Here is a 27,351-nt window from a genome sequence, read left to right as displayed (position 1 = left end):
TTGAGATCAGTTTTCTGATGGCTGATTTGTACCATAAAGCTGATTGTCTAATTTTCTTTTTTCTAATAAGATTTATATAAGATTATTTGGCCCTGCTGGCCACTAGTTAAACTATATGGTTCAATTTAAATTTTTTTCACTTTTACAGGCTAGTCACCTACATGGTACTTTTGTGAAATGAGCATACAATGCCTGCATTTCTTGTTATTAGAGAAAAAAAATTATTTGGTGATAAAGAAGACACTAAAATAAACATTTCAACAAATAGCTGACTTATGAGTAAAATGCCTAGAAAGATAATGCAGTAGTCCTCCCTTATCTATAGGGAGATATATTCCAAGACCGCCCGTGAATGCCTGAAATTGCAGATAGTACCAAACCATATATATATATATACACACTTATATATACATACACACACACACATAGAGTTTTTATTGATGTATACCTATGATAAAGTTCAATTTATGAGTTAAACACAGTAAGAGATTAACAACCAATAATAATAGAGCAGTTATAATAATACACTGTAATAAAAGTTACATGAATGTGATCTCTCTCAAAATACCTTATTGTACTGTGCTTACCCTTCTCTTGATGATGTGAGGTGATAAAATGCCTACGTGATGAGGTGAAGTGAGGTGAATGACGTAGCATTAGGCTATTATTGACCTTCTGACACTATGTCAGGAGAATCATCTGCTTCAAGACCCCAGTTGATGTGTAACTGAAATCTCGGAAAGCAAAAGCTCAGATAAGGAAGCTACTCTATATGGTTAAAAAGAAGATAAAGTAACAAAGTTATGTGGATACATCTAGTGTCTTCTCTGGCTGTATTAGAATAGTGTATGGATAAACTTTATCCTAGAAAGGAAGTTTTGTGTGAGCCTGAACTGATTCCTTATGGATATTCCATCCTTGAGCATTTATTATTTTTTTAAAATATTTTATTTATTTATGATAGACATAGAGAGGCAGAGTTACAGGTAGAGGGAGAAGCAGGCTCCATGCCGGGAGCCTGATGTGGGACTCGATCCTGGGACTCCAGGATCACGCCCTGGGCCAAAGGCAGGCGCTAAACCGCTGAGCCACCCAGGGATCCCCAATCCTTGAGCATTTAAAACAAACATTGTTGTGAGAAGCCAGGCCCATTCTTGGTGGGGAAACACTAAAGGTATGTCCAAATGAGGAAAACATTGAAGACCTGTGGGTTAAGTTAGGAGGAACAAGATCAGGATGTCTGTTATCACCACTGTGTTAGAGTCCTAAGATAAGGCAAGAAAAATGGTTACAGATGTTGGAAAGGAAAGGAAACCATGTAATGATCACCATTTGTAGGAGTAGTGATAGCACAAAGGAAAAGAGTATTTTTGAGAATAAGATGAAAGCTTAAAGTGGAGGGCAGAGAGGTTGAAACATTTTCTGTTGGGTACCCTCCATATTTTGAGTGAATGAAGGCTTTCTGCTGAAAGTGGAAGGGCTAAGAGGGAAACGGCAACTAAGAAGAATGAGAAGAAAGGATTTAGAGTAGCTGTGATGAAAAAGTATTTGGTGTAGCTCTAAGAGTTCACCTGAGGGTAAATTGTATGAAGACACTATGGAGTCAGTCAGGCAAGGTTGTTTCCTGTGAGCCAAGGTGATTTCTGAATTCTCTAAGCATAAGCAGTTAATTACCTGTGTGGGCAAATCAGTTAGAAGAGGTCTCTGATTATATACAGAGAAGTCTAGATGGAAATTCCTACTTCCTAGAGTTATTGTGGAGATAAACTAAATTAGATGTGACAGTGGGTATGAACTGTTTCCTGCAGTGCTCTGCATTATAGTAAGCTCGTAGGAGATACCTGCTTTAAAGCAGAAGCAAAAATCCTGTACCCTGTGAGTCCATTCTTTCCAGATAGTTAAGCAATTTTGTCTCCCATACATTCCTTCTCTTCTTTCTTTTCTTTTCTTCTTTCTTTCTTTCTTTCTTTCTTTCTTTCTTTCTTTCTTTCTTTCTTTTCTTTTCTTTTCTTTTCTTTTCTTTTCCTTTCTTTCTTTCTTTCTTTCTTTCTTTCTTTCTTTCTTTCTTTCTTTTCTTTCTTTCTTTCTTTCTTTCTTTCTTGATTTTATTTATTCATTCATGAGAGACACAGAGAGAGAGAGAGGCAGAGACGTAGGGAGAGAGAGAAGCAGGCTCCCTATGGATGTCGGACTCAGGACTCCATCCCAGGACTTGGATCATGACCTGAGCCAAAGGCAAATGCTCAACCACTGAGCCACCCATAGGTGCCCCTCCTATACATTTTTTCAATATTCAGCGTCTTTAAACTTCTTTGTACTGGTCCTGGCCCCCTTTCCTTTATCTCTGCCTTTGCATCCTGAGATACCTCTGCTTGATCCTGCTACATCTTGTTCCTATTTCCTTTTCTTCATAGCCAGATTCTTAAATAAATGGATTACAGTGTTATCTTTTCTTTTATTACTAACTCTCTTTAATCCCAGGGAATTTGGCTATCTCCCTTCTACGCAGTCTCCACAAAATTAAACATACCCAATAGACAAACACCTAAGTAAATGATCAGATGATAATAAGTGCTGTGGAGAAAAAGAATTCAAGTTAGGGAGTGCCAGGCACATGTCGCGGTGGGGGGCTGTGGGGTGGTCTGGAAGGTGTCTCTTTTTTGGGGGGGGGATTGTCTCTAATAAGAGGACACTAAAGCAGATTTAAGGAAGTGAAGGAGCAAATCATACAGATATCTGGGGAGAAGAACATTCCAGGCAACCAATACAAAATCCCTGTAGTGGGGACAGGGTTGGTGCATTTGAGGAAGAGCAGGGAGAGTTTTGCAGATGGGACAGAGTGGTTGAGAAGGGGATGATGTCAGAGAGGTAAGTAGATTGACATTGGGAGCGTATGGAAATTGTCTTCTTTTTTTTTTTTTTAAGATTTTATTTATTCATGACACACACACACACACACACAGAGAGAGAGAGAGAGAGAGAGAGATTGAGAGGCAGAGACACAGGCAGAGGGAGAAGCAGGCTCCATGCAGAGAGCCAGTCGTGGGACTCTAGGATCAGGCCCTGGGCTGAAGGCGGCGCTAAACTGCTGAGCCACCTGGGCTGCCCTGGAAATTGTCTTCTGATGGCTTCTGTTTCCTCACTGAGAGTAAGAATGTAGCAGAAGCCATTGGAAATTTGAAGAGATGTTCGATTAGGACAGTAGAGAGAGCATGGACTTGAGCAAAGTGTTGTCTCTGGACCAGCAGCACCAAGATTATCTGGAAATGTGTTAGATATGCAAATTCTTGGGTCTCATTCCAGACCTGCTGAATTGGAATCAGACCTACTGTCCTGGAGGTGAGGGCAAACAATTTGTGTTTTAACAAGCTTTCTGGGTTAGTATGCACAAACATGTTTGAGAGCCACTGGACTAGAGAGTTAAGTATAATTACTAGGTAGCCCTGAGGACCCACTTGAGTTTAGTGATCTTAAATTTGTTTTTTTGTTTTTTTGTTTTTTTAATTTTTATTTATTTATGATAGTCACAGAGAGATAGAGAGAGAGGCAGAGACACCGGCAGAGGGAGAAGCAGGCTCCATGCACCGGCAGCCCGACGTGGGATTCGATCCCGGGTCTCCAGGATCGCGCCCTGGGCCAAAGGCAGGCGCCAAACCGCTGCGCCACCCAGGGATCCCTGATCTTAAATTTGATGTGAAAATAGTCATTAGGTTATGTTGAGAAAGAAAGGGATGAGAGAATTGAGTGTGTTTAGGAGTTGTTTTAAGTGATGTACTACAAAATCTAACCTGCATAAAGAAAGAAGCGAGGATGAGGGACAGTGAAAGCATGCTAGAATCAATGGACTTTTGGTCCCAGTGGATCAAAGAATTGGTCAGTGAAAGAAATTCTGACACAGATCTGATCGATTCTAAATTACAGGTATTTTTCCCTTTAGTCAAATGTCTTCATAAGTCACTATTTCCTACCTGAGATTTTTATGTCAGAGCAAGTATTTTTTTTTTTTTAGAGCAAGTAATTTTGAGTCAAAAGTTTTGAGTTCAAGTCCTGCCTTTATTAGTTGGCCTTGGTTAACTTACTTAAATTTTCTGAATCAATTTCAGTATCTGCACAATGAAATTATAAATACTTAATAGTTTAGTCTTACAGTTCAGAATATGAAATGAGACAAGTATATGTAAATGTTTTATAAAATATGAAGTCCATCTCCTTTTTTTAAAAAAAGATTTTATTTATTTGAGAGAAGGAGAGAGAGCATGAATGGAGGGGGGCCGAGGGAGAGGGAGAAGCAGACTCTCACTGAGCATGGAGCCGACATAGGGCTTGATCCCAGGACCCCAAGATCATGACCTGAGCCAAAGATAGACGCTTAACCAACTGAGCCACCCAGGTGCACCTGAAGTGCCCTTTACTGTTTTCTACACTGACCTCTTCCTCTTCCATATCCTGTATTTTGTTTATGTAATGCAAAGAATCTTGCCATGTCTATTACAAACATATGAATCTTGTAGAAAAGTAAGAAAAAAAGTATTCATGACTGTTGTTATTCATGCCTTGTAATAAAATGTCTTAAAAATACACTAAACTAAAAAAAAGAAAAACAACACTAGACTTATGCTTCTGGCCAAGGTAGAGTAACTGAGAGTAAATTTACATTCCACCTGTATTTTTAGGGTTCTACAGAGAAGTAGAACCAATAGGATGTGTATGTTTATATATTTATTATAAGGAATTGAGCCACTTATTGGACAAGCTGAGAACTCCCAAATTCTGCAGTCTGCAAGTTTGAGACCCTGGAGAGCCAATGTGTAATTCCAGTCCACTAGGAAAGCTAATGGTGTACTTTCCAGTCTGAAAGCCTGAAGGCTCAAGATCCAAGAAGAGCCAGTGTTTCCTTAGAATCTGAATGCACAAAAAGACTGATGACTCAGCTCATTTGTCAAACAGGAAGAATTCCTTCTTACTCAGCTTTTTTGTTTTATTAAGGTCTTCAATTGATTGGGTGAGGCCACTCACCGGTGGGGAGGGGGGGGCAATCTGCTTTATGTAGTCTACAGATTCAAATGTTAATCTCCTCCAGAAGCACCTTCACAGACACACCCAGCCTAATGTTAATCAAATATTTGGGTACTGTGTGTCCTGTCAAGTTGACATACAAAATTAACCATCACACCACCGGAAACAAGAAACAGTGATTTTTAAAATACTGGATATCAGGCATTGAAGTACCAGTGATCTCTGAGAGATGAGAAAGAAACAAGGTAAACCCCATGACTTCCTCAGCTTACTTCCTGGAAAGGGTTTCTAGGTTTGGTGTGAGCAGAAGGGAACCCAAGTGGAGGCTGCCAGTTAGTTTCCCTGAGTTGAGAAGGTGGGGGATGGAAGTCTGAAGAGGCCATGGTGACTAGAGTTCATAGAGCGCATAGGAAGAAGCAAAACTATCTCTATTTGCATGTGATCCTATATATAGAAAATACCAAGGACTCCACAAGAAAACTGCCAGAGGTAATAAATGAATTCAGTTGCAAGGTAGTAGATCAACACACAAGTCACTTCTATACACAAGCAATGAACAATCCCCAAAGGAAATTAAGACAGCAGTTCCATTTATAATAGTATCTCAGAAAATAAAATACCTAGTAACAAACAACCAAGGAGGTGAAAGACTTGTACACTGAAACTATAAAACAGTGCTGAAAGAAATTAAAGGCCTAAATAGATGGAAATAAAGCCCATGTTCATAGATAGGAGGACTTAATATTGTTAATAAGTCAATATTCCCCTGAGCTATTCTTAGTGAAATCCCAGTAGCCTTTTGTACAGAAATTTCAAAACTGATCCTTAAATTCATTTGGAATTAAGTAAGTCATGAATAGTCAAAATAATTTTGAAAAAGAACAAAGCTGGAGGGCTTGAACTTCCTGATTTCAAAACTTACTACAAAGCTATTATAATCAAAACTGTGTGGTGTTGGCATAAAGATAGAAATATAGATTAATGGGATAGAATTGACAGTCTAGAAATACACCTGTATATCTAGGGCCAGTTGGTTTTTGACAAATGTGCCAAGTCCATTCAATGGGAAAAAAATAGTCTCTTCAATAAGTAGTGCTGTGACAACTGTATTTCCACACATAAAAGAATGAAGTTGGAACTCTACCTCATACGATATATAGAAAAGTTAAAACGGATCAGCAGCAACACCATCTAAGAGTTAAGATCATAAATAAAACTCTTAGAATATGACTGCTAAAGAAAGCAGAATACCATTCTTTGCTGTTTTTAGTTTATGATTTCTCTGTTGATTGCCCTATGAAACATATGGCTTTTACTAATCTATGCTATTATCATACTAATGTGAGATTTAAAACAAATGAGATGTTCCTTTATGATGTCTAAATTTGTGCTCATAGCATACTACACTATTCAGGATGCATTTGGAAGTTTCGCGATCTAGTTTTTGTGTATTGGTTACTGTCAGGATATCACATATTATAGTATTTAAGTGTAATTTCACAGTAGCAAAATCTTTATCAAACTTAAATATAGATGACTTTTTAGGCTTTTGGGAATTAGTTGCCTTGAATTATTCTTATGATTCCTCTGAACATTTCAATATAAGTTTGCCTTCCTTAGGACCTGGTACATAGTAGGTTCTCTGATTATTTATTGAATTAGCAAATATTGTGTAAAGTGTATTACGAAAATTAGCTCTAGATCCTTCAGTTCTTTGAGGCTTTCCAGCAGATACATTCTATTTTTACAAGTCACAATAGTAAGAAATGCTGGTGTACCTTTTGGAGTTCAAAGACATTTTTGTACTAACTTGTTTCTCATGAAACAATTATATGGGGATAATTTGATCCCATTGGATTATGTTCATGTAATTGTTGGATTATTAAGCATTTCATTTGTATTTTAGTAAGTGCTGGTATAAATACATTATCTTGTGTCTTGTTTCTAATTATACACTATATTGCAGGAAGTGGACCAGTGTAATAGAAGAGAGGTAGTTCAGTCCCCTCGGTGATATGTCATCTTAATTAAGATCAAGGAGTTCTTAAGTTTGTATGTTTGGGAAAAATGACAAAGTGAAAACAGTTTCTTGCCATTTTACATTTGGCTTAATTGAGTGGATTGCTTTGTAGAAAGGAAGCAGCAGATAACATTGCTTTTACATTTTAAAAAACTTAGGATGGAAATAGAAAAGACAGAGGTAGATAAACATACTATGTTTATATTACTTCCAAGGAAATTTAATTCAGTTTTTAGCAACGGCTTTGAGTAGAAGTACTACCTTCAGTTGTAGTTAAGGTAATGCATGTGGTATACTCTCAAGTAACCTGAGACAGGATGAAATTGATATTTTACATTAGTTGTGCATTATTTATCATGTCTGTTAAAGCAACAGCATATGCCTGATGCTTTTGCCACTGTCTACATGATACGCCATAGTCCAGGTGAGTGAACATATTAATCCTAGGTTAACATTTTTACAGTAAGAGTTGTGGACTTCCTTGGTAAATTAACATCCACAAACTTAAAATTAGAGGTGGGAGAATGATAGAGAATGGAGAAGGACTGATAAGAAAGAAAACTGAAGGAACAGAGAAATGAACAGGGATTGACACTGTGAGAAATACTCAGATTTTCTTTTTTACTGTTACTGTTCATCAGGAAAATTCTGAATACAAGTAAATGTTAATGTTTATTTTCCAATAAGAACGAAGTCAAACTATAAAGATTAAAAATGGAAACTAGACATGCTAAGGTCCTGAGTTTTTCTTCTGGGAATCCTTTCTAGACCATCTGTGATTTGGGTCAGATAAGCGTATGTTGTTTTCTTCCCCAACATTCTGTCCCTAGCACCTGTCATGCAGTACTTGGAGTTAGGATATGCTCAATAAACAATGTCTACATTTGATCTTTTTTTTCTTCCCTTATATTGTGACTTGCTAGATTGCCATTTCCTCCTTCATTTTGTTTTTGGTTTTATTAATTTCTCCTTTACTTGTAAGCCTTTTCTTCTAGTTTCTTTTGTCATGTTTTGAGCTTGTTGAGTTTAGTATTTAATCAACTTATTTTTCAATCCTAAATTTTTTTTTCCTAATAAAAGCATATAAAGCAGTTCATCTTCCTGGATTCTAGGAATCCTGTTCTCCTTGGATTTTGTGTTCCTTCTCAGTGTTTTGTATTTCTGAATAATGTATACTATTTAAAATAATATTAAAGATTTCTTCTTTTGATTATTGTGCTTATTATGGTTTTTGCTTTTTAGAATTTTGAGATTTTCTTTTTGGCATATTGCATGATAATTTTTGAGAAAGATTTTATCAGCATTGGAAAATAATATATTCTTTATTTGAAAAAAATTATTCAGATCTAATTGTATTTTTTTGATTTATTGTCTGTTTTGAATCTTTGTTCATTTATTTTTCATATCACCAGAATACATTCTCTACTCTTTTTCTCACCTCCCAGTAAAAGTGCGTTGGGCTTATTATACTCTTAACTGCCCTAACTGAAATGCCTTTATTTTTGTCCACATAGTCGAAATGATCACTGCTGGGCATACAATTCTGATTTTAAATAGTTTTCCCTAAGAAACTGTAGATCATCTTTATTGTCCTCTAAATTTCATGTTACAGGTAAGGTATCTCATATTTTGATTTAGTACTTCATCCCAAATACAGAAAATACTATTTTCCCACAACAACAGCTACCCAGGTCTTAACCCTGTTGTGTTTTGTTTAGTATCTCTACCATCTCTAAGTAGCTCTGGGCTTAGTTTCCTTTCATCTAAGTCACATTTGATATCTATGCAGTCTCTATTTTTCATACACCTATCTCAGCTCCTGATATTTTTGAAAAGCCAGAATTTTCTCCTTCTTGGAGAAATGATAAGCTTGACATGTGCAGTCATTCTCATTACTTACTTTGACCTTGAGCCCTGGTCCTTGTTGATCCACTTGGGATCAGCTTCCTTATTTCTTCTTGGCATGTCCACTTTTCTGTGGCTTGATCCTTGAGTGTAGCCATAGAGCTTATCCTCCTTACCCAGCCCCTAGTCTAAAGCTGGAGAAAATGAATGTACTGATTCAGGACTTGGCTCAACCTCTAGTGGGTCCTTGGAATAGCTGCCCAGAACACCAGTGCAGGAACTTAACTCTTTTTTTTTTTTTTTTTTTGTAAAGATGCTACTTATTTATTTGACACACAGAGCACAAGCAGGGGGAGCTGCAGGCAGAGGGAGAGGGAGAAGCAGGCTCCCCATGACCAGAGAGCTGGACGTAGGGCTTGATCCCAGGACCCTGGGATCATGACCTGAGCTTAAGGCAGATGCTTAACCATCTGGGCCACCCAGGCGCCCCAGGAACTTAACTCTCATTGTGTGAATCTAACATCAGTCATCTGTCTTTTGATCACATTAGATGGAATGGAAATTTGAATCCACATGGCTCAGGCTGCTTGTATTATTGAGTGGAAGGTGGAAGTATCCCCAAGTTAACAGGTGTGGGTGGCTTGAATTAGCAAGATACAGGGCTGTGTGATGACAACCGGGCAGTATCTTTTGTACCCATAGCAGAGCCACTAGTTGTGATGCTAGTAGAAATTGATTTCTTTTTTGTACTTAGGATTCCTAATTTGAGAGCTCACATAAGAATAAGATGCTAAGAGTGGAGATAGGATGGTCCTGGTAAGATGTTGAGACTTTTCAGGTACGTGCATAATTGGATGTGATGATTTTAAAGCATCAACCAGTAGATATGTGGTTTTAGAAGTTTTGCCTTGGATTATATGAAATTTAAGCCGTTTATCAGATCTGGTCTCTGGCCTGGAATTTCCTCACCTTGTTTTGTATTTTTGAAAGTCCTGGGAAAGATAGTTTAGAATTTCCTAGTGAAATATTTTTCTGAAAGCAATTAAAACTGAGTCCTTGCACAAATCTTTCTGGAAGATGTGTATATGAGCACATGTTCTAGTGTCAGTTTAGTATAGGTTGTTCTATAACCTCTATACTTTTACAGAACTGTCTCTACTATTAATAAGCACTGGTAGGTCAGCTACAGTGGGGGCCCAAGTGCCAGTTGGAGAGGGGCAGGGGCACTGGCTGGCTATAGAGTGTGCTCTGAGATGTCGTAATTAATGAGTAGATACAGTCAGTGAATCTGCAGACTAGCAGAGGTGATGTCAGAGGATAGAGCTGGTTTGGATGAGGAGTATAGTATTGTAAAAAATAATAGCTACCATTTATTAAGGACAGACGTTGTGAGCTAAGGTGAGTGCTTAACATACAGTTTTGCTGAACATACAGCAAAACCTGAGAGGCAGTTGGCTGAATTTGACAGTGGCTGTCGTGCAGAAAGAAGTTTCTTTCTTTTTTTTTTTTTTTTAAGATTTTATTTATTTATTCATGAGAGATACAGAGAGAGAAGCAGAGACATAGGCAGAGGGAGAAGCAGGCTCCATGCAGGGAGCCTGATGTGGGACTCGATCCAGGGACTCCAGGATCACGCCCCGGGCCGATGGCAGGTGCCAAACTGCTGAGCCACCCAGGGATCCCAAGAAAGAAGTTTCTTAAAAAACCTTTTTGCTGAATGTGATGTCAGTCTTTTATATACGTTTTCTTGCTACAGACATACAACTGAAATATTGCTACTGTTATTTTCATTTTATAAATATGAAAGTTGTGTCTCAGAGGTTAAATAAATTATTCAAAGTTATACAGCTAGTAATTGATGGAGCCAAGATTTGAGTCATTCCTGTCTTGTGTGAAACTTTGTGCATAGTGTATTGAACCACTGTGTATAGCAGATAAGACCCATGGGGTGATGAGTATCTGTAACTTTCCTTGAATTCTCCTATTAAAAAAAAAAAAAGCTTAGAAGTTTGCTCAACTGTGTCTTTTTTTTTTTCAACTATGTCTTTTTTTTTTTTTTTTTTTTATGATAGTCACACAGAGAAAGAGAGAGAGAGAGGCAGAGACATAGGCAGAGGGAGAAGCAGGCTCCATGCACCGGGAGCCCGACGTGGGATTCAATCCCGGGTCTCCAGGATCGCGCCCTGGGCCAAAGGCAGGCGCTAAACCGCTGCGCCACCCAGGGAATCCCTCAACTATGTCTTAATAGATTTAGCAGGAACTTTGACCTGAATGGAAATTTTCAAGTGGCTCTTTGGTTTAAGATTTGAGGATTGAGTGAGAGGTAGTGTAGTAGGTTCATCCATCCAACAGTAAATCTGAGTGTGTTGCCAGATGGTTGCAGTGGAGCCCACATCACACATATGATGCTGTTTCAGGAGAGTTGGCTTCTTTCAAAGGCCAGTTGTTCTATGTTTACAGACTGCTGACAAATGGGATTAAGAAAGTAGTGTGGGTGGTTTAGCAGAACCATAGAAAACTTAATATATACGACCTAAGCATGGTTGATGAAGTTGTTAGTATTTCTCTGTATATAAAAGAAATGCTAAAACAAAACTGAAGATGGAGATACAATGATAAAGTTGGCTCTGATTTGGATGGCTTTGCTTCTATTCTGGGACTTATGGATGAATAGGCACTGTTTATGTGGGGAGTTCTTTCCTGGAAGTCACTGTATATATCAGATATGCCTCAAGTTGGGGAGTGTGCATAATATGCAAACCCCCTATAAGGTTTAAGACAACACTTGAATAAGACTTCATAACTGGGGGAGCACCCCGTCTTATTTCTCTCGTTGATTTCAACTCTTTTTTCAGTGTTAATCGATCATTTCCCATCTATATTTTCACATATGCAAAGCCAACAAAGATGTCACTGGTAGTACTGAGGAATTAACATAGCTCTGAAGGACAAAATTATGTGTGGTGGAAATTTGAGAAGGGGTCTAGTTGAAATAAAATCTGAATGGATCCAAGATCCAACTAATGATATGTGTAAACTCAGAAAACTGAAGCATGGGCAGTAGAACTGGACTCTAGGAATTGCCCCCTTTTTGTGTGCTCACAACCACTTACAAATTCTTGGCATTGGTGTGTCTCATACTTGAAGGAAGTCCAGTTTAGGGACCAGTTGCAATTCATACCACACCTTGTAATACAAGGAAAGAGTGTAACTGAGGGAGTTGCTTTTTTCTCTTTTTGTTGTGGTAAAATACATATAAACAGAAAGCTTATACCATCTTAACCATTTTTAGATATACTATCAGTGGTATTAAGGACATTCACTTTGTTGCGCTATCATCACCACCATTCATTGCTCAGAGAGCTGTTTTGGTTTATGATGCTGTTAGAAAAGTGAGAAGCCTTAATTCATAAAGATGTGAAGTAGTGAGTGCTGTCCAGTAGAACTTTAGGCAGTGATGGAAATGTTTTCTTCCTGCACTTCCCACTATGATATCATTAGCCACATGTGACTGTTGAGCGCTTGGAATGTGGCTAGCAAGGAACTGAGATTTTAATTATATTTAATTTTAATTATTTTAGGTTTAGGTTTAAATAGTCACTGTAGAAGAGAATTAGTAAGTATTTAAAGACTCTGCTGCTGCCCTGGCATCTTGGGATTGTTGCTAGGTAGGGCTTTGATGCCTACAAAGGGGTCAGAGTTTGCCATCTGTGGTAAACTAAAGTTGCATTTTCTCATAGAAATAATAGTAAAAATTCTAGTTGTTGTGGAATGTAGCAATAATAGTTTCCCGTTTCTAGTTAGCAGAGGGGGTTAAATGAGATTTTTGTGGGTGGCCTGAGAACCTAATGATAATTTGTGTAGCACTGTTTTTATGATAAAATTCTTATTTATATTCTAAACTAATTGAGTTACCGTTTTTTGGACCTCTGTGTCCTTGTGGAGACATAGCATGTGTTTTATTTCCCCAGAATCCCCTCCACAGCAGATTATAGCACATTCCGTGTAAAGCACACTACGTGTTGATTCTTTAACTGGTGTGCCAGAGAGCATTTCATCAGTGAAAATATGTGGGAATGTGTTCTCTGTATACTGAAAAATCAGAGAACATTTTACTGTGCTAGCTATGAGTTGACATTTGACACATTTCCTTTTCTATTTTGTTCTCTGCTTTCCCATTAGTCACCCCTTGCCCATCCTCTCAGGACTATAAACACTAGAAATACATTCTCTCTTGAAATCCACAGTAGTTGACCTCCCTGTAAGCATACAAATCTTAAGAAAATGAGCATATCCTGTGGTTTTCATTTATTTATAATGGTATATTCCCAGTAATGGTGAAGTAGACTGATTCTGGGGACCACCAGTGGTCTCTTCATTGCCTGAATTATTTGGCTGTTCCTAATGATGCCATTACTCCTGCTTTATTGGTGTTTATTGTTGCAATTATTCATATATAAAAGTAATTTTGCCTAGTACCTATTATATGAAGGAGAATTTATTACATATTTCTTTTTATGTAATTTTCTAGTCCTCATAGAATTGCACAGTTTTACTTCTCCTGAATGAGAGAAGCCACATCGTTGCTGTTCTGGAAACTTACTACTTACATAACCAAAATAGGAATAAACAGGCCCTCAACTTACTGAGTCTGAATGAGCATAGAAGAGAAGGAATAGGACAAAGGATGCAGGGGCCATTATTAGAGACCCTGGATTGGGGGAAATTGGGAGGCTTCTTATGTAAGTTTTTTATTCTGGTGTGTTCCCCTCAATGAATTCTTCCGATGCCATACAGATCATTGACTGTCAGTGGCCTAGGTGTCCATATTTATCTAAGTTGTTCTACAGGGTTTAAAGAAAGGAATCCCCTTTGTACACCTCTGGGAGGTACTAAACAGGTTGAAGTTACTGCCGCTTTATATAAAGAAGCAGGAAGTGTTTGTGATGAATTCATCCAGGCACTAACATGTTCATGTACTGGTTTTTTCATCTAAGGCTTTTTTTTTTTTCCTTAAGATTTATTTATTTATTTATGATAGACCTAGAGAAAGAGGCAGAGACACAGGAGGAGGGAGAGAAGCAGGCTCCATGCCAGAGCCCGATGTGGGACTCGATCCCGGGACTCCAGGATCGCGCCCTGGGCCAAAGGCAGGTGCTGAACCTCTGAGCCACCCAGGGATCCCCCCCTCATGTAAGGCTTTTAAATAGACAGTATTGTCCAGGCATTAAGACAGGTCTTTTCTTTTCTTTTCTTTTCTTTTCTTTTCTTTCCTTTCCTTTCCTTTCCTTTCCTTTCCTTTCCTTTCCTTTCCTTTTCTTTTCTTTCCTTTCCTTCTCTTTCTCTTTCTTTCTTTTTTTTCTTTCTTCTTTCTTTCTTCTTTCTTTCTTTCTTTCTTTCTTTCTTTCTTTCTTTCTTTCTTTCTTTCTTTCTTTCTTTCTTTCTTTCTTTCTTTCTTCTTTCTTTCTTTCTCTTTCTTTTTAAGTAATCTCTACACACAACAGAGGGCTTGAACTCACAACCCTGAGATCAAGAGCTCCACTAACAGGCGCCCCAAGACACTTTTCTACTTCAGCATCTTTTACACTTTGTGTTCTCTGTTCCTAGAATTTCCCCTCCACTTGACATGACTTACTCCTTCATATTTCTCCATTCTTAGCATAAAAATCACTTTATCAGGGGGCCCCTGGATGACTCAGTCAGTTAAGTGTCCAACTCTTTTTTTTTTAAGTTTTTTTAAAAAAATTATTTATTAGAGACACACAGCGAGAGAGAGAGAGAGAGAGAGAGAGAGGGGGAGAGAGAGAGAAAGAGAGAGAGAGGCAGAGACACAGGCAGAGGGAGAAGCAGGCTCCTCGCAGGGAGCCTAATGTGGGACTCGATCCCGGGTCTCCAGGATCACGCCCTGGGCTGAAGGTGGCGTTAAATCGCTGAGCCACCAGGGCTGCCCAAGTGTCCAACTCTTGATCTTAGCTCAGGTCTCAATCTCAGAGTCATGAGTTGAAGCTCTCTGTTGGGCTCCATGCTGGGTATGGAGGCTACTAAAAAACAAATCACTTTTTCAGAAACTGATCCTCATTAGTTCTTTCCTGTAATTCTCTGTTATATCACCTTATCTAAATTCTTTTCAGCATTTGTCTCAACTCCACATCAATCACTCTGCTAAAACTCTGTTTCACTGTGTCTCCAGAAAGATGCGACCTATTGAAGTTACCTCTCTTGCCATGCCACTGTGCTCCTTAAACCCCCAACTCCACCCTCAGTGACTCCCTAGACCTCTAGATGGTCTGATGCCTCATGGCCTTTCAAACACCATCCATCATCACTATGCTTTGCCTTGCATTTAGTGCTGCATAGACAGAAATATTCTCTATCCCCAGACATCAGTTTTGGGTCTGCTTAACTTTCTTTGCATGTGAATTCTTCACCACTTACCATCTCATGCAAGATTAGGTCACCCTGATATATATATATATATATATATACACACACACACACACACACACACACACACACATATACACACTTTCATAATAACTGAAAGCAATTGTGAATTTCATGTTTTATTTCTTTTTGAATCCCCGACATATTCTTTTTGTGAATGGAATTATAAAAATAAAACCAGTGTCACAAATCATGTATGTCCATTTGTTCACTTCAAAAAATTTTTTTAAAGAATTTATTATTTATGTGAGAGAGAGAACATGCACAAGCAGGGGTAGTGACACAGGGAGAGGGAGAAGCAGGCTCCCTACTGAGCAGGGAGCTTAGTGTAGGGCCCTATTCCAGGACCCTGGGATTATGATCTTGAGTTGAAGGCAGATGCTTAACTGACTGAGCCACACAGGTATCTTTGGTTTCAAAGATTGTTTATTGATTCCCTAAAGGTGTTCTAACAATGGAGTAGTGAACAAAACAAAGTCTCTGCTCTTGGACCTTAGATGTGAGTATAATCTGTGAATACCTATATATCCATTTCAAACATTATCTATATATTTTTAATTCTAGAATACTCTTAGATTTACAGAAACCCCACATCCAGTTTCCTATATTATTAATTTAACATTAGTATAATACATTTGTTACAGCTAATTAACCAAATACATCACTATCAACTAAAGTCTATGCTTTTTTCAGATTTCCTCTTTTTACCTAATGTCCTTTATCTGTCTAGGAGCCCATTTATACCACTTAACATTTAGTCATCATGCCCTTTAGGCTCCTCTGAGCTGTGGCAGTTTTTCAGATTTTCCTTGTTTTGATGACCATGACAGTTTTAAGGATATTGGTGTATTCTGTAGAGTGGAGACTATCTCTCAGTATGGGTTTGTCTGGATTTTTTCTCATGATTAGATGGGGATAATGGGTTCTTGGGGAAGATCATAGAAGTAAAGTGCCATTCTCATCATATCATATCAGTACATGTTGTCAACATGAATTATTGCTATTGATGCCTTGGTCTCTTGACTGAGGTAATATTTGTCCAATTCTTACACTAAAGTATTCACCCCTCTACTATATACATAAATTTTTGGAAGGAAAGTAATGGGGTGTTATGCTCTACCTGTACAGTAGATTTGTCTGTTCTCTCTCAGTTATTTATTTAGTCAGTCATTTATTTATATCAATCTGGATTCATGGCTATTTATTTTGTACTTTGGTTTATAATCCAGTACTACTTTATTATTGCTGTAATTGTTCTAGTTTGGGCATTGGAAACTCTTTGAGTTGGCTCCTGTGTCACTTTGGCATACCTTCATTGGTTTCTTTTGTGAACACTTCCCTATTTTTTGGTACAATAAGGGTATTCAAGTATGTGGTTTTGAAAATATAAGTAATTTTCCTGCAAAGAATTTGCAAATTCCTGTATAGAATTTGAAGATAATTTGATCTGCTTATATGAACCCAGGATTATTAAGTAGATAAATTTGCAATATTGATTGTTTTGGCTTTTGTGATGATGTATGTAACTATTTTAGTAGGTGAAAATACATGAGTATGAATTTTCTCAGAATATGTTTTTCTTGGAATAAATATTGTGTAGATACTTCTCAGAATAATATTGTGATCAGTTTATACTTTCAATTTGTCAGGTATAACTTTTGCTTTGCAAATCATATTAGAGAATTTTTACATTTCACTAAGTTTCAGAGACATTTACAGTTGCCAGTAGCTGAGCAGATATTATGCGGGAAGTGTTTCAGTGATTATATATGCTGAGTGGTAAGCTTGCTTAGTCTAAAAAAAGGACTTCATAATATTTGGCTTTTGGTTATAATTACCAGTCATGCTCGCCAGAAATTAAGTTTAGCTTTGAGAAGCCTGAAATTCCTTGTATGTTTATCTCTAACTAAATATTTCAGAGGCTGTTATGAAACTGTCAGTAATTCCATTATATATGTTCAGCTTATTCTTGAGTTATAGCTGATGGAATAACATATAGCAAGTGACTGTATAGCAACATGGGAATGCTTAGGATAACAGGATGTAAATAATAATATTTAGTTTGATTATAAGTTTGTTTAAAAAGAAACTGATTACACATACAAACAAAAGACCATTTGGAAAATACCAGGATGTTAACAGTGAATATCTTTTTAGGTGGTGTGACACGGGGTTTTCTGTTATTTTTTTGTACTTTTAAAAAATGGCAATGTTACTTGTTTAATGAGGCAAGAGGGCATATTTTAAATTTAGGAAAAAGCATATTCTGCAAGGATTTTTATCAGTTGCTGATTTCTTTGTTTCATTATAGATACTGAAAGTTAAAAGGCCTTAAAAAAAATTCCATAAGTCAGGTTGGTTTTCTCCACTGGTGAACCAGTTCTGATTTTTATAATGCTAATAACACTTTACAAGTTTTTAAGCACATCTTATTTCATTTAAAAGATCTATATCAGATGAATTTTTTTTTTTACTTAAGTTATACACATAAATGGGTCACAGTATAAAGGTTAACACTCAGTGTTGATATATTGAAACCATGATGACTTCATTAATGTCTGGTCATTGGACAGAATTGGAGACTGAGGGCCTTACATGCTGCACAGTGAAGCCTGGGTTTTACTGCTGTTGCTGCTGCTGCCACTGCTGCCAGACAGACCACGTTTTGAGGGACAGCCTCACATTCCTCTCATTGGAGACTGATGGCCTCAATAGATGCCTTGGGGAGCCTTTTTGGATTAAAAATACCTAGCATTATCGAGCTGCTTTTAAATCTTTTTAGCTTCTGGTGGTGAGGGGGAGGTGAATTGAGGCTTGGAAGTTGCAGTCTTTTGCAGGCTGATGTCTTTGGGTGTTCCACAGGATAGGTCATAAAGATTATAGTTTACAAAAAATAGGTTCCAGTCCTCAAAAAATTTGCAAAGGTACCACAATTAAAGGCAGATGTGTTTGATATCTTTTCTTTTTGTAAAGCCTTTTTTAAAATAAAATTTTAAATAAGGAAAACCACACTTTTTAACTTAATGTTTATCGATAAATTCGAAGAGAATGTATTTTTTGTCCTGAAGTTGGAGGAATCCATTTTTTTTCTTCCTAATATGATCCTGGTCTCTAATGGCCAGTGCCCAACCTCTTGTTCCTCCTGTTGCTAGGAAATATACAAGATAATAGGGACTGGAGTGGTCATTTCCCTGGTTGTCTCCTCAGGAGTGGGGATAGACTGTTTTGTTTTTGTTTTTTACAATTTATTCATTTATTTGAGAGAGAGCGTATATATGAGTGGTAGGGAGGAGCAGAGGGAGAGGGAGAGAGAGAATCTCAAGTGGACTCCCTGCTGAGCTTGGAGTCCATCTTGGGCTGGATCTCACAACCCTGAGATCATGACCTGAGTAGAAAATCAAGAGTTGGATGCTCAACCAACTGATGCACCCAGTTGCCCTGGGGCTACACTATTTTAATAGAAGATTCTGATGTAGCAGTGGTGAGATTACTACAGCATTTGATAACTCATCCCTGGAGTTAGAATTGCAATGTCCAAAACTGGGTTTGCATTCTAGTAGCCTGGTTTCATGATATTAGTGGGATTAGTTACTCCAGTCTGCCTGTGTGCCACTGTGCCTGGTATAATGTTGCCTTGTGTGTGCTTTGATAAACAAGTGTGCCTTTCAGTAGAATGCCCATGAATTCTTCATAATAAGATTTATCAGTATACTAAAATGATAATCAAGAACTTGCAGAATTATAACACCTCTTTCCTTAATAATGGCCCTCAGAGTAACCCTTAGAAATCATTGTGTCAAAACTTAACTGTCTATTCACAAACTTGTTTCAATATTAAGAACTCACTATGTATCATAATTTTATTTTATTTTTTTAAAGATTTTATTTATTTATGAGAGAGACACACACACACACAGAGGCAGAGACATAGGCAGAGGAAGAAGCAGGCTCCATGCAGGGAGCCCGACTTGGGACTCGATCCCGGAACTCCAGGATCACACCCTGAGCTAAACAACCTCTGAGCCACCCAGGCGTCCCTGTATCATAATTTTAAGAAACTAGTGTTAATAGTTGATCATATTTGCTTTACCCATTTAAAAAAAAATATTTTATTTTTAAAAAGATTTTAAGTAATCTACACCCAATTTGGGGCTCAAATTTACAACTGTGAGATCAGGAGTGGCATGTTTTACCAAGTGAACCAGCTAGGTGCCCCTGCTTTACCTATTTTAAAAAAAAAATTATTTATTTATTTGACAGGGAGAAAGAGAGAGAGAGAGAGCGAGAGCGAGCTCACAAGTAGGGGGAGTGGCAGGCAGAGGGAGAAGCAGACTCCCCACAGAGCAGGGAGCCCAATGCAGCTAGATCCGAGAACCCTGGGATCATGACCTGAGCTGAAGGCAGGTGCATAACTGACTGAGCCACCCAGGCACCCTCTAATGTTTTATTATATTAATAATAGTTGATTCTGTGTGGGGGTTATATCGGTGATCACTGATCTGTCAATTTTATCTATGTTTGACAGTAATTAAAAAATTGGAAAAACTCTTACTAAAATGTTTTCTATGATCACATTGTTGTAATATTTACATATTAAAATGTTAAAATCATACTTAAAGAGAAAAATGTCTTAAACATCCCAAAATTATAAAATTATTTTTCTAGTCCTTTGATTTTTAACTTAAATTTCCAAGATTTTAAAGCTTTTTTTTTTTTAATTTTTATTTATTTTTGATAGTCACAGAGAGAGAGAGAGGCAGAGACATAGGCAGAGGGAGAAGCAGGCTCCATGCACCGGGAGCCCGACGTGGGATTCGATCCCGGGTCTCCAGGATCGCGCCCTGGGCCAAAGGCAGGCGCTAAACCGCTGCGCCACCCAGGGATCCCAAATTTCCAAGATTTTAAGTTAAAATTCCAAGTTATATTTCCAATTTTATATTCTGTTTATTAAGTCCATTAAAAACTCATTAATCTTTTTCTAGGTAGACCAGCATATGATCTAGAATTAATGCTGGTTTTGTGATTCTTCTCCAATATTTTTGTCTGTCATTTTACCTTATTGCATGGGCCTGGTACAGTTAGAATGTTTTGAATGATAATGATGAGTAGGCATCCTTATTTTTGATTTGTAATGTCAATCTCTTGTTCTAGTGTTAAGATTTTATGTTTTTTGATACATACTATTTATTGGGTTAAGGATGTTTTCCTTTAATATTAAAACAGTGAACTGAAACAGAGTAGTCAAATTAGAGAATTAAATGGAAAAAAAAATATGATGAAAAACATTCTAAGGGGTAGAATGGAAATGATAACCTGAAGGTAGATTGTGAAAATCAGCAAATGGGTCTGCTAGAAGTTTTAACCTTCAGTTAGTCCTGTATATATTTCAAATCAATGGGTTTGAGTAAAACAAGAAAACCATAGATGTTACAGAGCCTGTGAGAACTGAGAAATACTGGGACACCACTGGCACATGTCCAAATGAATTTCTTAGGGTAAATCCTGGTATATACTTGGTTGGAGATAAAAACCCTTTTAGAAGGCACTATGTCAGTTCACCAATTAAAACAAATATATTCTTAGCACTGTTTTAAGGAATGTTTGTTTTGTCAGAGGTTAAAATTTATTGGATGGATCTGTTGCCTTGTGAATATATTCTTGAATATATGCAATGAATATGATTGTATTCTTGTGAATATCTTCTTAATGAATCTATTGATAGTCATTAAATTTTAAACTGAGCTCAGAATCTTCCAGTATGGGTTAAGAGTACAGGCCATGAATATGAATATATGCTGATGAAAATATGAATATAGTCTTAGTGAATATATTGATATTCATTAAATTTTAAACCAAGTTCAAAGATGTCCCAGTATGGTCAAGAACATAGCTCATGAATGTGAATATAAACTTACAAAATCTTCATGAATATATTGATATTCATTAATTTTAAACTACATTAAAGCATTTTCCCAATAGGGCAAAGAAGAATATATTCATGAATATATGCATAAGGAGGATATATTCATGAATATAATCATAAAGAATATATTCACATCTATTGAATATATTCATGAAAAATATATTCATAAGAAAACTAAACCACTCTACAACTCTTTGCTTTTTGCAAATTAAATGTTCTTAAAATGCTATGAAGCAAATACTAAAATTTCACTGAAATAATGAAAAAGTAAAAGAGTATAAGTTTTGGTATAGTCAGTGAATTGATCTTATTTATGAATTGGCTCCTAGTGAATGGTTTTGGCAAATTAATTTAGAGCTGTCTGTATCAACAAGGACCATTATTTATTACAGCATCTATTCTGGGAAAACCAAAACAAGAAAGAGGGTATTGAAAACAGCTGGGCTACCTAAGTACTCAGAGATTGATTGATGACACTACAGAAATGATGGTACCTCTTAGAAGGGAGGGCTTCAAGCCCTATATGACATCCAAAGAGCAAAGTACTTAGGTAAATGAGTTTAATATGCCAGGCAGTGAGTGTAGCCAGACATTGTTATTTTAAGTTCCTGTTCGTTTCCCTTGGGGTCACATTCATGAAACTGTACAGTTTAGTAATAAAGAGTGGGTTTCTAGGGTTGAACTACTTACAAAAGACTTCCAAGTCTTTTTTTGTATTGAGGTATAATTTACATAAAGTAAGATGCACAATTCTTAAAAGTGTATAGATTGATAAATTCTTACATATGTATACAACAATGTAGACATCAACATAAAATGTGGAATATTTCCTTCACCCCAGAAGGTTTCCTTCTCCCCTTTCTAACTTTTACACTGTAGAGACAACCACCATTCTGACTTCTTGTCACTATGGATTGTTTTGCCTGTGCTTACAATTCATATACATGGAATATTCAGTAAGTATTCTAATGTGTCTTGCTTCTTTCACTGAGCCAATGTCTCTGAAGTTTATTCATTGTAGTTGTGTATATCTGTAGTATATATATGGTTTTTTCTTTCTGTCCATTGTATGAATATACAACAGACTTTTAACCCATTCTGATTTGGGGCTGTTTCCAGTTTTGGACTATTAGGAATAAGACTATGAGTTCTATTTTTGTGGTTTTTGTGGACACATATACTCATTTCTCAATATCTTTTTTGATGAAAGGATTATCAGTCATAATGTATTAAATACCTAGCAGGTATTAGGCAGCATATCTACTCTGCTTTGAGACAAATATACTGGTTAGAATGAAAGTTTTAGCAATGAAATACAAAATAATTATGAATATAACTAAATTATGAATATAACTAAAACCTAATATTTATTAACAGATTTTAGTTTAGATATGGACTAGAGAAGTTCAAATGGGTCACTTCAGAATGGGCTTTGCAGGCCACTTACGGGTCTAGAGTTTTTTATTTTTAGGTTTTTTGTTTTGTTTTGTTTTTGTAGTGAAATGCCAGATATTACATTGGGTGCTTTACCGTATCTTCTCTCTCTCTCTCTCTCTTTTTTTTTTTTATTCATGATAGATATATATATAGAGAGAGAGGCAGAGACACAGGCAGAGGGAGAAGCAGGCTCCATGCCCGGAGCCTGACGTGGGACTTGATCTCGGGACTCCAGGATCGCACCCTGGGCCAAAGGCAGGCGCCAAACTGCTGAGCCACCCAGGGATCCCCCATACCTTCTCTTTTAACATTCACAGCAACATTAACAAATGGGTGCCACTTACATTATTAGATTACAAACATATCTAGCTTGCACCTGGGAGGCACATCTCTTTCTTTTGCTATAGGATAATTTAATATATTTTCAAACCTGAAGCTAATGATACTCTGGAGTTTACTATTTTCTTTTGTTGAATTGGTAGTATTTGGGGCCCGAGGAAGTCTATTTACTCTGCAAAAAGAGAGAGCTTAAACCTAAAATGGAGGGACACTGGGAATCAACATGGCTTGCTTTGTTAGTTCTTACCTCACCTTCATGTTTTGGTAGTTCAGAAAGAAATGCTGTGGCTTCAGACAGTTTGCTTCTCTGAGATCTCATAAATCAAGCATTCTTCATGGCCTGTGTTCACCCTGAGTGGATTGAAACTCTGGAGAGCTTGAACACTGCTCACCTAGAGGCTTCCTGCCAGCAACAACCCAAATTTCTCAACCCATTTGAATAAAACAAACAAAGCAACCAAAAAAAGCATTATAGGCACAGCTTTTGGAAAAAAAATTATTAAAATCTCTTAACATTCCATGGTTATTCACATACATATCTAAGTAAACAGTTAACCATTAAATAAATAGATGCTGGGTGGGCCAGATCTTGTGAATACCTTGGTTATATAATGTTTTGCATGTGATATTGTCTGGTGTTTGTACAAATAATTCTGTAAAATGCTTAACTCTGTCATTAACCACTAAATCATGAGCTTCTTAAGGTCACTACCCGTGTCTGAAATATATTTGCTGTGCTATAGCACTTGGCCCAATTTATCGTACATAGAAGATACTTAATCTTTATATTTTTAAATAAGTAGATATATGAAATATTGATTCTAGAAATACCTTCTTACTGATCATTATCATAATATTTGTAAGAGATTTTAGCTGAAATACCGAGTCATTGAAACATAGATTCTTCTACAGTATTTACATTTTTCCCTGAGTTGTTTGCATTGCTGTTTGCCCATTAACTAAGTTCAAGGAGGTAGGTATGAATGCTTGTCTCTGTCTCTACTGTTCTGATGAAAATGTCCTCTTTTTGTCTATGTATTCAATCTTTGTGCACTAAAGCCCTCCATTCCTCAGTTCCACAGTATATTGGATTCATTTTTGAGCCCTTTTCTTTTATCTGTGGCCTTCTTTACTATAAAGTGGAAGAAAGTGTTTAGCAACTTGAAAAGTTTTTAAATTTTTTCTATACTGTTAGACTTGAAGTGAATGTCAGATCTGAGAAGGTCCTGAGAGATCACTATTCAGCCTATTTATTTTACTGATGGAAGAACTTAAGTTCTAATTATTTCCTCACTATAACTCACACCAGTGTTTTTTAGCTGTTTAATTGTAAGCATTTCTAACCAGACCTTAAACTCAGTGGGAATAGGGACTACATTTCTCTTATTTAATACTGCATCTCTGGCACGAGCACAGTTCTTGGAAAAGAATAGATGTTCAGTTATTGGTGTTAAATAAACAAATAAATGAATCAAGCTTGGTGAAGGGACTTGCAGCTCACAGCTGTTCAATCCCTTTTCAGCACACTAAAAGTTGGACATTTGTAATATGCCCCACCATCCTAGAGAGTAAGGGCTGGTGGAAATGATTAATTTCCTTAAGTGCATGCCAAACTCTACAACTTACACATTTCCACGCTTTGGCTTTCAACATGCAGAGTACTGCTGTACAGAACAGCAGTTGACCAGACAAACACCACAGGATGTGCTATCTCATTTTTGCTCATGCTTGATAACATATAAACTTACGAATGGCATATGTAGAAGGGGCTGAAACAAATACCATCTGTTTCAGTCCCTTGATTTCTCATTCCTAGTAAAGTTCATGCTCTTTAGCTTGGCCTCTATAGCTCTCTGTGCTATTCCAACCTATTTTTCTTATCTCATATCCTGTTACCTTCTTTAACCCATTCTCTTCTCAAGCAAACAAAAATGTTTGCTATTTCTGTACACCCTGAGCTTCCCACCTTCTTGCCTTTCTTCAGCATTGTTTCCTCCTCTCCCTGTAACTCCTACATTACTCTGTATATCCTGAATCTATCCATTTAGTCCACAAGTATTTATTGAGACCTTATTATGTGCCAGGTACTGGGCTAGGAGCTGAGAGTATAATGATTAATAAAATTATAAGCCTTATGCCCAAGGAGTTGACACTCTAGTGGAAGTGGTCATTTATGTAGGGTAACATAGGATCCTAGGCGAGCAAATGGAGTGGTACCTAAGTGTGTTCTGGGGACAGCGTTGAAGAAATGGCCAAATCAGTGATTCTCAAATGGAGGTGGGGTAGAGGGAAGCATTTGACAATGTCTGGAGACATTTTGGCTGTCACAGCGTGAGGGGGAAGAGTGTGCTACCAGCATCTTGTGGATAGAGGCCAGAGATATTGCAAAATATCCTACATGCAGGACAGCCCCTCAAACAAGGGTTATCCAGCTCCAAATGCCGAGGAATGAGAAACCCCTGAGTCAAGTTGTAAGGACTGAATAAGGAGGTGTTTAGTTAGGCAAAAAAAAAAAAAGACAGTAATTGTAAAGACAGGTGAACAGTTTATACATTCCAGTGCTTTGTAACTAGCAACAAATCTGTTTGTCAGTAGACACCAATGGTAGGCACTTTGGCTGAGAAAAACCGTTTTAGCAAGTATGAACTCTTGGTTTTCCTATCTACTAAGGATCTTTGATGAGGCTACGTAAGGGAGTTCCTTGTTACCTGGGTATAACTGGCACTGAAAGGGCATTTAAAGTGAACCCACTTAAAGTAGGAACAAAAATTTTATAGTAGCTAGTGAGGGGCTTTGATTGGGGCTCTCTGTGTTGGGAGTCCCCAAGATCATTCTAGGCATAATGATTTGCCAGAAGGATTCACAGAACTCAGAATGCTGATACACAGTTAAAGCTTATTGCAGTGAATATAGATATAGAAGGGGGAAATGGCAGGTGGGTGAAATACAGAAGAAAGAGTATCCCGGTGGAGTAAGTGAAGACACACTTAATTTTTCCAGCCACGTATTTGATAGAACGTGTAAAATACTGCCAACCAGGGAAACTCAACTGAGCCTTGGTGTTCAGGGTTTTTATTTAGAGTCAGTCACATGAGCATTGCAGTCTACCTGGTCTCCAACCCCCAAGATAGCAAACTACTACAATATGGGCATATAAAAATACTCTTTAACAGGCAAGATATCTTTTTTTTTTAATTTTAAAGATTTTATTTATTCATGAGAGACACAAGAGAGGCAGAGACACAGGCAGAGGGAGAAGCAGGCTCCCTGCGGGGAGCTCGATGTGGGACTCCATCCCTGGACTCCAGGATCCTGCTCTGGGCCGAAGGGAGGTGCTAAACAGCTAAGCCACCCAGGCATCCCCCCAGGCAAGATATCTGAATTTAGAGGTTATCTCTCAGGAGCTGGTCAAGGTGGAGTTGTTCTTTCTTTGAATATGAGGGATTTGAGCAACTCCAACCTGTTGAATGAATCTTTTACTGCATGAGTGTTTGTTTGTTAAGGAAATTACATATTTCTGCTTTACTATGAGGTTTTAAAATATTTTGGTAAAATACCTAACATAAAAATTACCATTTTAACCATTTTTAAGTATACAGTTCATTGGCGTTAGTGTATTCACATTGCAGATTATTGTGTAACCATCACAACTCCAGAACCTTTCATCATCTCAGATTGGAAACTTAATGTACCTGTTCAACAATAACTCTCCACCCCACTCTCCCCCAGCCCCAGGTTACACTTCCACTTTCTGTCTTTTTTAATTTGACTTCTCTGGTTAACTCAGAGCAGTGGAATCATACAGAAATTGTTCTTTTGTGTCTGGCTTATTTCACTTGGCATAATGTCTTCAAGATTCATCCACATTGTATGAATTCCACATATTAGAATTTCATTCTTTTTTAACACTTAATACTGCCTGGGCTCCAACTCAAAAACATAAACTGAAAAATTTTGATAGGTTTTTAGAAAATCTCATATTTAACAAAGTTTATATAATTTGAAACTCTGTGCTAATGCTTAGAATGAACAAGAAAAGACTTGAGTGTTCGTTTGGGGAGGGTAGGTTTTCTGATGAAATCATATAAGAGCATAATGCAGTATCCTTCACCAAGTTCATTTCATTCAGCCAGGTCAGAAAGAGGTATGTTTTTGCAGAAATACTCTGGCCTCTGCAGTTTTCCTAAAAGCCTCTCTTAGCTCTTGGAGATTTCATCCCTTCTTTCTTAAGGTATTTGTTGTGTCATCTTTGAGAATCCTCTGCATTTGCTAACTGCTGTAAGTCTGGCAGACATTAATCTGTTAAAATGAATCTACTTTGATGATA

The 27,351-nt window shown here is 37.4% G+C and overlaps 1 protein-coding gene across 3 annotated transcripts in view; it reads left to right on the top strand.

Annotated features, from left to right (window-relative positions):
• KIAA1958 (KIAA1958 ortholog) overlaps positions 1–27,351 on the top strand; it is a 148,066-nt gene that overhangs the window by 22,280 nt on the left and 98,435 nt on the right. The gene's annotated exons all lie outside the window — the stretch shown is intronic.

Source organism: Vulpes lagopus, chromosome 7 (assembly GCF_018345385.1).
Source record: "Vulpes lagopus strain Blue_001 chromosome 7, ASM1834538v1, whole genome shotgun sequence".
NCBI lineage: Eukaryota > Metazoa > Chordata > Mammalia > Carnivora > Canidae > Vulpes > Vulpes lagopus.
The sequence above is the reverse complement of the archived record's forward strand: the minus strand, read 5'-3'. Positions and strand labels throughout refer to the sequence as shown.